At 38.1% G+C, this 13,695-nt stretch overlaps 1 pseudogene; it reads right to left on the bottom strand.

Annotated features, from left to right (window-relative positions):
• Window positions 1-1,347: 1,347 nt before the first annotated feature.
• Window positions 1,348-13,195, bottom strand: LOC117909125 (annotated as a pseudogene).
• Window positions 13,196-13,695: the final 500 nt, after the last annotated feature.

Here is a 13,695-nt window from a genome sequence, read left to right as displayed (position 1 = left end):
GGGAAAGTTCGTGTAAGGTAGGGAATTTTATGCTATCCCAGGGTGTATTCCTAGAAACATTTATTGGAAATTTAATATCATTTCTATGATTTCATAAAATGTTTTAATGTGTCATTGCATCTCGGTTTATTGTGTTGAAATGTTACATTGATATTGGAATGTATATTGGTATGATGGTTCTATGTTGTGGAAATGGTTCATGGTGTGGGTGCATTGCAAGAAGGATATGGAATAATCATAGATGATATTCAGAGAATTGATTGGTGGGAAGTATTTATGTGATGCTACAGATATTATCCTTTGATATATTGTTTATGTGGGACCGTGGGTCCTTGGGTGAAAGTCCCTAAAGCCCTCGAGGAAGACACTCCGATGTGGGTGTATGGGGTTGGTCCTACCCCTAGGTTTTAGTCCCTAAAGACACGGGGTTAGTCCTGCCCTTGGGTATGAGTCCCAAAAGACATGGGATATGACTTGCCCTTGGGTGATGTCCCACAATAGTCATTATTATATTGATTGTGCATCTTGTGGAGCATTGATATCTGATACATAGATTGGTGGGGGTGAGCAGTTTATCAATCGTGAAAGGATGGACAAGGAAAAGCAAAGATGAAACCAGTAAACATATGCATACATGTTTGACATGATTGCATATTTGTTAATGGTTATAAAATGTTTATCATGCATGCTATTACATATTTAATTCAAGGTTTTTAAGGGTATGCTTAGGATAGTTATAAAATTTCCTATTGAGTTGTGAACTCACCCTATCCCTTTCACCTTTAGATGTAAGTCAGAAGACCTATGCAGTAAATAATGCTTGAGCATTACTTTACTGTGATTCGATGTTGTTTGATCACATTGAAAGTGTTTTGAGGCTTTACATTGGTATTAAAGATTGAATCTTTTTGTAGGAATGATGTAATATATATATTTGTCAAATACACTTGTAGTATGGGCTACTCCTAGTGAACCATGGGGTTTTGGCATATGTAAATTAATGTAGTACAAGTTTCTTTTGTGAAACGAAACATATTTTGTTAACTAATAGTTACAAAGTTTAATACAAAATGTACTCTTTATAACATGTTTTGTATATTCTCTTTTTGCATAAAATCAAGCAGGAACTCAACATTTAAATTTTTGTATCCTCATATCTTTGAGAGCACTTATACTGTATTTGAGTATCAATTGTTCAGTTTGAAAAAAAAAAAAAAAAACCGGGGTGTGACAATACCTCTAGATTCGTAAGTTAGCATTCGCCTTGTTTTTCAAAAGGATGCCATTTGTGCCAAAGTACAGAGTATAAGAAAGCAACAATGATGACAACAGAATTAAACAGGGTGCTTGGAAGGTACAAAATGATGATAAGCTTATACTCTGAAATTTTGGATGGAAGGCTTGAGTTTTTACAGAAAATATATGGCAGAAATAAGAAAGCATTTGTAACCTATTGATACAAAGCAAAAGATATTCTTCATCGACCCTCCATTACTGTTGCAGTTACCTCATTTGAGTAAGCATATTTTCTTCTTCGAGATGAAGAATCTGTCTCATTAAGGCTTCTTTCTGTGAAAAATCCAGGTTGTTTTGGTTCAGGCAGCACTGCTGTCTCTCTGTCCAACATTAAAAGCACAGATGACATCATTGGCCAGTCTTCTGGCCGTTGTTGCACACACAAAAGACCGACATGGATACATCTCAATGCTTCAGATACAGGAAATTGACCCCCAAAGGATGCATCCAACAGTTCCACTGCCTTTCCTTCACCACATAGCTTCCATGCCTACAATGATTAAAACTTAGAGATCAACAAGCTATGAAAATGAGTGGAGATGGTAGAATTTAAAATAAAAGCCAATATACTTACATGTCCCAGAAGGTTGAGGTCATGTTCAGGATGATAAAAATGATAAAACCCTCTATTTCTTTTGCCACTCAAAATCTCGAGGACGAGAACTCCAAAGCTAAACACATCTAATTTAACTGAAAAGTGTCCGTCAACAGCGTATTCTGGAGACATGTAACCTCTGCATGCCATTTTGAAACATGAATAACAGTTAATGATGAAATTGAATCACTGATGACTATTCTTTATTGTGGTACTCACTATGTTCCAACCACCATTGATATATTTGCTTCAGTTTGGTCTCTACCATAACTTCTTGCCATTCCAAAGTCAGAAATTTTGGGATTCATCTCATGATCTAGTAAAATGTTGCTGGCTTTGAGATCCCTATGGATAATTCTCAATATTGAATCTTCATGAAGATAAAGGAGTCCCCGAGCAATTCCCACAATAATTTCAACACACATTTTCCCGCTGTGTTGTGTCTGCTTTATATGTGACAGTTTTGAAGGTAGTTAACTCATACCCATTAAAAAGATATGATGAGGAAAAGAACAGAAAATTGTCTGAATAGTTGTAATTAGACTCCAAATTTTCTTTTCTTTTCCTTCCCTGCAACCAAACAGAAGATGGGGAGAATGTACAAAATGTTGAGGGGCCAAACCAAATATAAAGGCATCCAAACTTCTATTGGCCATGTACTCGTAGATTAGCGTTCTTTCTTTGGCTTCAATGCAACAATCCAGTAACCTAACAAGGTTTCGATGCTGAAGTCTTGAAATCAAACTGACCTCAGTCTTCAATTCTTTAAGGCCTTGCCTAGAAGTATGTGAGAGCTTCTTCACTGCAATTTCTTCTCCAGTTGGTAATACGCCCTACATATTCAGGGTAGCATATAATCAACAAAATGATTGTACCCAATATAATAAAAAACAATTGGCATAATGGAAATTACCTTGTAAACAGGACCAAAACCTCCCTCTCCAATTTTGTTGGCAAAAGTGAAGTTCTTAGTGGCAGCCACAATTGTAGTCAAATCAAACAAAGGAAATTTCCCCTCTTCTTCATCTTCAAGACTTTCATTCTTGTCATCTGCAGATTACAAATTGTATTTCATGAGGATGCTAACCATGTAAGCAAGTGTTCATGATTTATTAGTTCTCAGAGATGATATTATGCTTCAGAAAGATAACAAAATAAAGCATAGGGTGTTCTAGTTCCTCTTCCATGTGCCCTCTTCTTTTTCCTTGCTATTACCAGAGAAGCAAGCCTGAGATAAGCACTGCAAAAAATGCTAACAAGAGTAACAGCAACTTCAACAGTCTTCTCCTCTTCTAGGAATCAGCAATTTATTTTGAACAACCAGCATAACGAAAATGGTCAGTGAAAATCATCCTATATATTGCATAAATATGTTCTACAATTGTAATCCTGGGGTTAGGACTGCCTAGCCCTGTTCAATGGGGGAGCATGTTTTTAATAACCCTCGTTATAATCTAATTAAAGACTGAAAACAAATGAACAAACCAAGTTTATGAATGATGCATACCCAGTTCAGATGCAGACATGTGCACATAGAGATCTTGCCCAAAAGAAGTTGATTGTCTAATGTCTATCAAAGGCCCAAACCACATCAAGCAGCCCTTTCCCTTCCCATGTGTATCCATTTCAGCATAACCGGTACAAGAACAGTTCTTCAAGCATTCTGCCCTGCACTCGTTAGTGCCACCCATAAGTTTGATGAGTCTGGCAACTTCATCCCTGGATACTTAAGAAATCCATTTCCTCTCTGACACTCCAGGGGCATTATCCGGACACATCCACCAAATGTATTGAACACTTCCCAATCTTTGGGTGATTTTGGAGTAAACCCTATCATGCATTCGCATTTGGGTGATTGATTAATAATGTAGCATACCCCAAAAGGTCCACAAAGATTAAAAGCGTCACAATGATCTTTCTGGATTCCATACAGAACTGCCCACTGAAAGTCACCAATCCAGGAGAAGTGGTGAACAAGGCCAGATTCAAGAATAACAATCCTTGAGTAAATAGCAGAATCCACAGCCTCAAATGCATAATATACTTCCTCTTTATTAGCAACAAAAGTTGGTTTAAACAGAGAGTTTGCAACAAGAACAGGACCACCACTGAATCGATTTTCATACCATACCCCGCTTCGATACAGTTTGTTTGATCCCATCCGTAGAACTAGCTGGGGAAGACCTTGAAGGTCTACACCATAATAGTAATTGCCAGGTGAAGGGTCATCTGCGCTAGTCCATGGAGTCAGATACCAATTCAGGCCAGTATTCAAGTCCCATCCCTGCTTCATGCCTGGTAAAAGTGTGTCAGTTGGATGATCAAAGCTCTGCCATATTTAGCTCGAGCTGCCACCATAACTTTCATCCCTCAAGACCAGATTCCCAGAATCTAATATCTGTAGAATTGGATGCTTTGAGCCTTCTTCAGAATTCAAGGACCAGACAACACTCCCATTTCCATTGAACAAAACTAGATTTCCATCTCTGCTGAAGTTCAAGGTCCCAGACTTATCTGTGACTGGATATCCTCTGTTGGCAACCCAAACAAAGGTATCTGGGATATTTTTGTACCATATCCCAACATACCGATTCTTCAAATTACCAGGGCTGAAGAAGCCAAACTCAAACACTTGTCTTGATGAAACTAAGGTCTGCCCATCACTGATAGACTGGTTAGCTGTCAAAGTATCAGCTGGTAGTGAGGCTTTTGATAAACATGATAACAAATAGTAGCAGAAAAGAAGCCAACTAATGTTCTCCATTGACAATTCTCACTTCACTTCTCCATGCTAATGGAGGGAACTAATAACAGCTTAGTCATTACTTTGTATTTATCTGTTGAAATGGAAAATTTTGCTCGTCAAAGTCGTTACAAATTTTAACTAATCATCAGCTTATGTGGGAGGTATCATTTTCTGCTTAACTGTGGCACCATGGTTGACAAAATCTAACAGTGACATGGCTTTATTTAATTTTGTTCAACAAGAATATCAAAAGAGAAAAGAAATTTCCATCATATCCATTATTGTAGAAAAAAAAAAACATTAAAAATTAAAAATAAATGTGAATGTTACAGGTATGACAATATGAAGAGTTTGAGCATATGACCAAGTCCAACCATTTGAATATTGACTGAAATCATATGTAAACTTCATCAGAAAATCTAAAATTGAAGAACTGTAGCAGTGATCATGACCAAACCCCTTGTTCTCATACCTCATTGTTGTATCAAAACAGGGATCATGGGGTGCCAAGTTGCTCAAAACCCAATGGCGGCCTGTTTATTCATGGAAATCATAACCATTTTCAAAGGTATGAAGATTTTTTAAACAGTTGAAAGAAAAAATAAGGAAAGACATCCTTGAAAATGTTCAAGGGTTTATAAAATAAACAGTGTGTGATGTAAATTTGAAACATGAAAAAGAAATGATGAAACTCAATATTAATTAAATGTAAGAAGAATTTTTTACTACTTTCATGCAACCAAAGCTCTTGAATATCCTTTTTTTTCTCAAGTCTTCTTGTCTGGTAGCTTGACAAGCCTCTCTACCTAAACCCTTTCAAGTTAAGCTGAACCTGATTCAGTAATTCAGCACAAACCTGAATCCTTAGATCAGCAGTAGTCCTGTAATTGAGAATATAAGACAAATCATACAAATGAAATTTCAAAAAGACTAAGATATTCACAAAGTCAACACAACTAAGCATTGAACCTATCCCTCTCCTTATCTGTATAATTTCTGCAATATGTAGGATTGATGCCAAACCACCAAACTCCAGGAGTCAGGTGCCTTGAGGAAAGAAACATGAATATCCACATATATTGACCCTTCAACCCTGCCTAGGGGCATGCATAACTTCAAGCATTGTTCTAGTAACTGCGTTTTCCATGTAGCATCTTTTGTCATTACCATCAGTGGAACAACTTTCTATAAAGAAACCTGGCTGTTTAGGTTGCAGCAACACTGCTTTCCTCATTACCCAACATGTGAACTGCAGAGAACATTGTTGGCCAGTCTGCTTTTGAAAACATAATAAGCCCACCTGAATAGTGATTGAGACCAACACATGAATCCTTCAGACACATCCATCAGCCCCAAAGCCTTGTTTTCATTCCAAAGCAACCATGCCTGAAGCTAATTGCAATCAACATATTTGTTCACTAGCATTAAATGATAGAGATGCATGATTTTGTGTCTAAGCACACACAAGTAGAATAGCATTTCAACATTCTCACCAACAAGCCCCAAAAGATTGTTGTAAAGGTCTGGATGACAACCCCCCATTCTTTTTGCCACTCAAGAGTCTCTAACAAAAGCACATCAAAACTGAAGACATCAGATCTTACTGAAAAATTTCCATCAACTGCATACTCTGGGGCCCATATAAACACTGCATAAAGTATAAAATTTTAGTAGTTTTTTTTTTTTTTTTGATAGATCGTATAAAATTTTAGTAGTTGAAAATGATGAACATATGTTTCTGGCATATGACTATAGAACTTAGTGCATTCCAATTACTTGTTTTGTTTTTGCTTCAGTTTGATCTCTCTCAAAAGTTCTTGTCATGCCAAAATTTGAAATGTTGGGGTGCAGCTCACTGTCAAGTAACATATTGCTGGTAAAGAAGTCCTCTTGCAACTCCCATGACAATCTTAAAGCATCTTTTGCCAAGCCAATAGTGCACTTCTTTTCTGATCTGTATAACATTTTCATCCATATAAATTCTATTCCTGTTTTCTTTTCTTGCACATAAAAGAGGATTCTGTATAGATTCAGAAATTAAATTACACAGATGTCAAGACAAATTCAGGTAATGAAAATTGGTCAAAGTAGATGAAGGGTTAAGTGTTCAAACCAAAAATAAAATAGTCCAGGCATTTGTTGGGCACATATTCATAGATTAGCATCCTTTCTTCTTCAATATGACAACCCAAAAGCCTGACAAAATCAAGGTATTGGAGCTTGGACATTAAATTAACTTCATCCTTGTGCTCTTGAAGCCCTTGCGAGTGTCTGGACCTGTTAATTGGGAAGAGAATAAGATATTGATCAGTGTAACTGGATTTAATCTTTAAAGTGGCTCCTTAAACAGAAAGTAAGCTAAAGAAAAAGATATGTAACACTCTAATAGAGAACCTATGTTGTGTCTCCATGTTAATCCATGGAAAACCTGTCTTCTTAAGATTTTTCCTAAGAATTTGGGAGTTAGATAAAAAGTCCATTTGACATGGACAAAGATCAATTCCAATACTTGGTTTAGGCATAAGAAAGCCTGTCTTCTTAACACTTTTCCTAAGAATTTGGGAGTTAGACAAAATGTCCATTTGACATGGACAAAGATCAATTCCAATAATTGTTTTAGGCATAAAACATATTAGGCTCTAGCTCAAGGATCCACTTTTTTCCTTTTAGAAATATTGACAAGGGTGGAGATGTATGCTTTCCTCTTTTCCTTCTCTACCTCAAACTATATACCTGATGATAACACCACAACAATTGCCAAGTGTTCCTTTTTTAATTGGAGTCCCTCATCAATTCTTGAATGTATGATACAGAGAAAAAAAATTTTGCAATTGAGAAATATTCTTGCTTTATTTTATTTTTTTAAAAATGTAATAGTACCACTTCTTCATGGTATGGAATTTTCACAAATTGAACAAGTATTAGTTCCTGGGATCCATGTGTTCTTCATGCCTTAAAAAGAATTAATGGTTAATAGAATTCACATTTTCACACAAATCCTACCAATTTCATTTAGGAATATTAAACTGTGAAAAGGACCCTGATGACTGGCCTAGTGGCAGCATGGAACCACTTTATTAGTGGAGAAAGTACACTACTTTACATGGTAGAAGGCTCTAAACTACACATACCTAATTCAGAAGCTGAAATCCGATGAAGATGTTTTTCTGTGTATCTTCAATAAACTCTCAGACATCAATCAGATATCCATACCAGATCAAACAGCTGTTGCCTTCAGTACTGTGTTGACTATTGTAAGCTGTACAAGAACTGTTCTTGAAGAACTGTTCTCCTCACATTTCTCAAAGTTAATTCTCTTTTTTACTTCAAAATCTAACAAGTCAGGCAATTCCACAAATTCGATTTCTACAAACCCTTCTCCCTTTTGGTAATCCAATGCATCCACTGGTCCAATGAAGAGAGTCTCATTGATTCGGTGATTTTCAAATGAACCATCCAAGCACTCACAAATGGCCATTTGTTAATTCTGCAAATGCTTTTAGCACCACAGCATCCATAATTATTACACAGGTCATTATGCAATAGCCCACTCCATGCTCCTTTCGCTTAACCATGGTGGAAGACTAGGAAGATTTTGGGCCCAATGGTTGACCCACACGTTGACCGGTTCATAGAAAACCGGACGGTTCGTCCGGTTTGACAGCTCAACCATCGGTCCATCCAGTTTGATGCTGGTCCAAAGCCCCTTTCGGCTCAAAAGCTGAACCAGACCGGATCAGGGTCCGGTTGACGGTTCAACGGTTGAACCGGCCTGTCAACAAAAATAGACAGAAAAGAGGCTGAGTAATGTAAAGTTGGTGGAACTTCAACAGAAAACAAAAAAAAATGCAACTGCAATCAGCTTAAGAGGAAGTTTAGGGTTGATAGGGAGACTTGAAGAAGTCGCAATGACATGGAGGAGGCAACACTACGTACCATAGACAAAATCCCCTACCGTGATGGCATCACGTTTGCCGGAGAATCCCAAAAAGCACTGCCTTTACCACCAATCTGAAAGTAGACAAAAGGCAGAAAGCAAGGTTTGGAACTTTGGATTAGGCTAATGGGTTGGCCTTGGTGGAGCATTAGGCTAACGAGCGGTTACCTTGTCATGCAAGTTTGCTAAAGGAGCCCATAATTATTTTGGGCTTGACCAAGCTTACTAATGGGTTGGGCTTGGTGGAGAATTAGGCTATTAGAAACGAGAGGTTAATTAAGGATTAGGAACCCATAATTATTTTGGGTTTTATCGGTTCAATGTCGTTTCAACAATAAAACGGTTCATTGGGTCCAATCAGACCGGAAGGGTTGCCGATGAACAGGCAACTCCTCCAGCCTCATGAAAACCAACCCTTAATACCATAAGTAAGTTCAAATTCCAGACATCGATCCCAAGAATCAAAGCTTTAACGCCATGTTAAGTTGTCATGTTACCAAAAATCAAAGACACCTTATCAATCTTAGATCTCTCAGACCATCTTCTGTAATCTTATATATGGGGTCAAAAAATTAGGGACATGAATAAGCATTGCAGTTTGAGCTCATGACCTCTAAAAATGAAGGGCTTTGATCCCCTGTTATGCCATGGATTTGACCTCAAAGCCTAGATTGCCAGAGAATGGACCAAATATATGGATATCATGTGAACCTAAACACATCTAAAGCCCAAAACGTTAAGAAGAACAATGGAGGAAGACAGTAACTCAGTACAAGAGGATTTTGTGACATTAATGCACCCAAAACTCTCAAATCAACTTCTTCTCTACTCTCTTTATTTGGACAGCTCTTCACAAGCATCTCTACTTAAATCCAAAGTTTAAGCTTTTCTGTACATGGTTTGGAACAAACACTATAGATCAGTGCTTATCCTATATCTAAGACTGCTAAACAAATCATACAAAGGAATTTTCCAAATTATTAAGATATATACATTGAATATTCAATCCAATGAATCACTATACTTTCCAGTCTTTATCTGTCTAGCTTCCATGTTACAAAAATTGCATGCCTTACCATGAACCTTCATCCGACATCTATGTTTTTAGTATGTAGTTCAACCATGCCTTGCTGCACAAATTGTCTATCTACCTTCAGGCATTGTCAGTGTAACTGTATTTTCTGTGTAGCATCCTTTGTCATCTTCTTTAGAGCTTCTTTCAAAGAAGAAACCGGGCTGTTTAGGTTGAGGCAATGTTGCTTCCTCGTTACCCAACATGAAAATTATAGATGACATTGTTGGCCTGTCTACTGGGAGTTTCTGAACACATAATAAGCCCACTTGAATGCATCTTAGTACTTGAGACTCAATGCATGAATCCTTCAGGCATGCATCCATCAGTTCCATGGTCTTGCGTTCATTCCAAAGCAGCCATGCCTACACACAATTGCAATGAATATGCTCAATCATTCTTGTTAAAGGGTATGGAAAGAGATAGCAATATTTCACTGTTTTTCACCTACATGTCCCAAAAGATTGTGGTGGTGATCTGGATGACAAAACCCCCTGTTCTTTTTGCTACTCACTATCTCCAACAAAAGCACACCAAAACTGAAGACGTCGGATTTTATTGAGAATTTTCCATCAATTGCATACTCTGGAGACATGTAACCACTGCATAGAAATATCAAATTTGAGTAGTTGGAAATGATGAAGATATGTTTTGGCATATGAATATGTATAGAACTTACTATGAATAAGTATAGAACTTACTATGTTCCAATTACTAGCTTTGTTTTTGCTTCCGTTTGTTGTCCCCCAAAAACTCTTGCTATGCCAAAGTCTGAAATTTTGGGGTTTAGCTCACTGTCAAGTAATATATTACTGGTTTTGAGATCTCTATGGATGATTCTCAATCTAGAGTCTTGGTGGAGATAAAGGAGTCCACGAGCAACTCCCATGACAATGTCAAATCGCCTTGGCCAATTCAGTAGCATGCTTCTTTCCTGATCTGCACAGCAGTTTCATCCATATAAATACTATTCCAGATTCAGAAATTCCATTGAGCAGAAGTGGAGACAACTTCACTTAATGAAAAGTAGCCAAAATAGACAAAGGACTAAGAGTTTCAGACCAAAAATAAAACAGTCCAAGCTTTTGTTGGGCATATATTCATAGACCAGCATTCTTTCTTCTTCAACGCAATAGCCCAAAAGCCTCACAAGATTGCGATGTTGAAGTTTGGCAATCAAAATAACTTCATTCTTGAACTCCTGAAAGCCTTGTCCTGAATTGTTTGAAAGCCTTTTTACTGCAATTTCTTGTCCTGATGCCAGGGTACCCTACAATTTTGAAATGGAATGTTGCATAACAGCATTCATTTTTTCTTAATTATCACAGAATATAGACTATATTACCTTGTAAACTGGTCCAAAACCACCCTTCCCAATCAAATTTGAATCAGAGAAGTTATTAGTAGCACTTGAAATAGTAGCCAGATCAAATAACTGCAGCTCCAGGTCTTCCTTTTCTGTTTCTGAACCTGTAATTTTGGAAGAGTACAGGATACATCATCAGTTTAATTAGATGGTTTTAACCTTTGGAGCATTTCCTTCAATGGAAAATGAACTAAAAATATCGACACTTTGAGCTAGAAGGATTAGCTAGAAGGTCCACTCACATGGGCATAATTACTTTGAGCACAAATACATCAGACTGCAGAAGATTGCTTACCTCTTTTCTTTCTCTTCCGACTATAAACCAGAGTACCAAGCCCAAGATGAAAAATCCAGAAGCAGTAGATGAGACCACCACAACCACCAAGCGTTTCTTGCTTTGACTGGAACCATTCATCAACTCTATGACATGTAGAATGAAGAAAGTAAAACATGTTGAAAAAATTTCCTGCTTTATCTGGAAAAAATATGGTATGATAATGCATAAACTACAATTACCTCGTTCTGAAGCTGCCATTCGGATGTAGATATTCTGCTTATTATCTTCATGGAACTCTCGGATATCGATCAGATCCCTAAACCAGATCAAGCAACCACTGCCTCCCTCACTAATATTTGAATTAGTGTAAGCTGTGCAAGAACAGTTCCTCAAGCACTCCTCCTTACATTCCTTAAGGGTCATGCTCTTGCTCACCCAGAATTCCAACAGGTCAGGCAGTTTGACCCCTTCAAGTTCCATAAATCCTTCTCCCTTTTGGCAGTCCAACTGTGTCCTCCTAATGCAGCCACTGGTCCAATTTTGAAATTCCCATTCCTCCTGTGATTTTGGAACAAACCCTTCCAAGCACTCACAAATAGGCCTATCGTTAATTCTGCAAATGCTGTTAGCACCACAGCGGCCATAGTCATCGCACAAATCATCCTGCAGTGGATACACAATATCCCACTTCTTGCTGGTTTTGCTCAACACCAGGCGCTGGTAGATTCCCAGTTCATCCAGAGTAAGTCTTGTTATGATCGATTTGTCGTCAAGCTCGTACGAATAGCAGAACTCATCTGCATTGTCCACCAAAGAAGATTTAAAAAATGTCTTCTTAGTCAATGGAAGACCATTAAAACTTAATCCGTTCCATGGCCCACTACGGAACTTCTTCTCTGATCCCTTCCTAAGAACCATTTGAGGTAACCCAACAATGTCAATTCGCCAAGTGAAGTCTCCAGGTGCTGGGTCACTGGCGTTTCTCCAAGACGTTAGATATCGATTTTGGCCATCTTTCAAGTTCCATCCAAGCTTCATGCCTGCAAGCAGTGTGTCACAGGGGAAATCGAAGCTTTGCCATGTATAGATCTCTGGATCTACATCACTCTCGTCTCTAAGAACAAGATTTCCAGTCTCTAATAGCTGTGCAGTTGGATTTTCAGCCCCTCTCGAAGAACTTGATGACCAAATAATGCCCTTTGTTTTGTTGAGGAGCACTAGATTGCCATCATTTCCAATACTTAGAACCCCATATGAACCCTCAATTGGGTTTTCCCTGTTAGCCACCCATACAGTGGTATTGGGTGAATTCTTGTACCATATCCCCAAATACCGGCTCTTGGAATCACCAGGGGAGAAGAAGCCCAATTCAAAAGTTTGGCCTGAGGAAACCAAGGTCTCACCATCATTGAGGGGTTGGGTGGAGTTATGGTATCTGCTGCAGTGGAGGACTCCAGGAAGATTGAGAAAGAGATCAAAGTGTAAAAGAAGGTGATGGAAGGGAGGCTCTCCATTTTTCAGTGAAGAAAGATTAGCATCCTTACAATTATCCCCATCTCTATTTACAACTTGAAAATTCTTTCAGGAATTCACTCGTCGGATGGCTAAACTGGGTGGATGAGAAGTTCCGGGATTTAAAAAATATAGGGCTGACGAAAGAGAAGCCATTAATTCCAAAGAAGGAAATGAAGACAGAAAGGGGGTAAGTGAGAAGAATTGGTAAGGTGGCCAATCCACATCACGTATAAACATTGACTTGTACAGAATTGACTACATGCCTAATTTATTTGCATGCTGTTGACAAATTTTAATCAATTGAAGACCCATATAAACCATCCAAAAACATCATTAAAGAACAGTGAAGAAGAGAATAATGCTAGACAGTAAGTCATAACACGGAACTACCGAAACATCGAGTGATGTGACAAAATCCCTTGTCATAAGACCTCATCAAAATGTGCTCTTTTGTTGTACAGAGATTCCATGTTGGGGTGCCATGAAGATCAAACTTGACAACTGTCCCACCATTGATCAGGACTTATCATGGTTGCTGGCTTATTGGCAGCTTTTATTCTCCTCCATAGTAGAGAAAGTAAGCTACCTTATGCTGTTAGAAACCAGACCCAGTAACCTTCAGGATTCAACGGGATCAACTCTAAAGGTGTTCTGTATTGAACTCACTGGGAGAGAAGAAGCCTAATTTTGACCTCAGGAAACTCAGCTCTGGTGAAGGGTTAGGTTGGGAAGGCATCAGCTGCAGTGTAGTCTTCCAAGAAGATCAAACAGATACAAAAAAGCAAAATAAGGTCAACAAGAGAGAACAAAGATTGCTCTTTGTGCTCCTCTACATGTACTTGATATTAATTTAGAAAATCAATAAAAAGACATAATTGAAGAAGTTGAGAC

The sequence above is a fragment of the Vitis riparia genome, chromosome 19 (assembly GCF_004353265.1).
Source record: "Vitis riparia cultivar Riparia Gloire de Montpellier isolate 1030 chromosome 19, EGFV_Vit.rip_1.0, whole genome shotgun sequence".
Taxonomy (NCBI): Eukaryota; Viridiplantae; Streptophyta; class Magnoliopsida; order Vitales; family Vitaceae; genus Vitis; species Vitis riparia.
The sequence above is the reverse complement of the archived record's forward strand: the minus strand, read 5'-3'. Positions and strand labels throughout refer to the sequence as shown.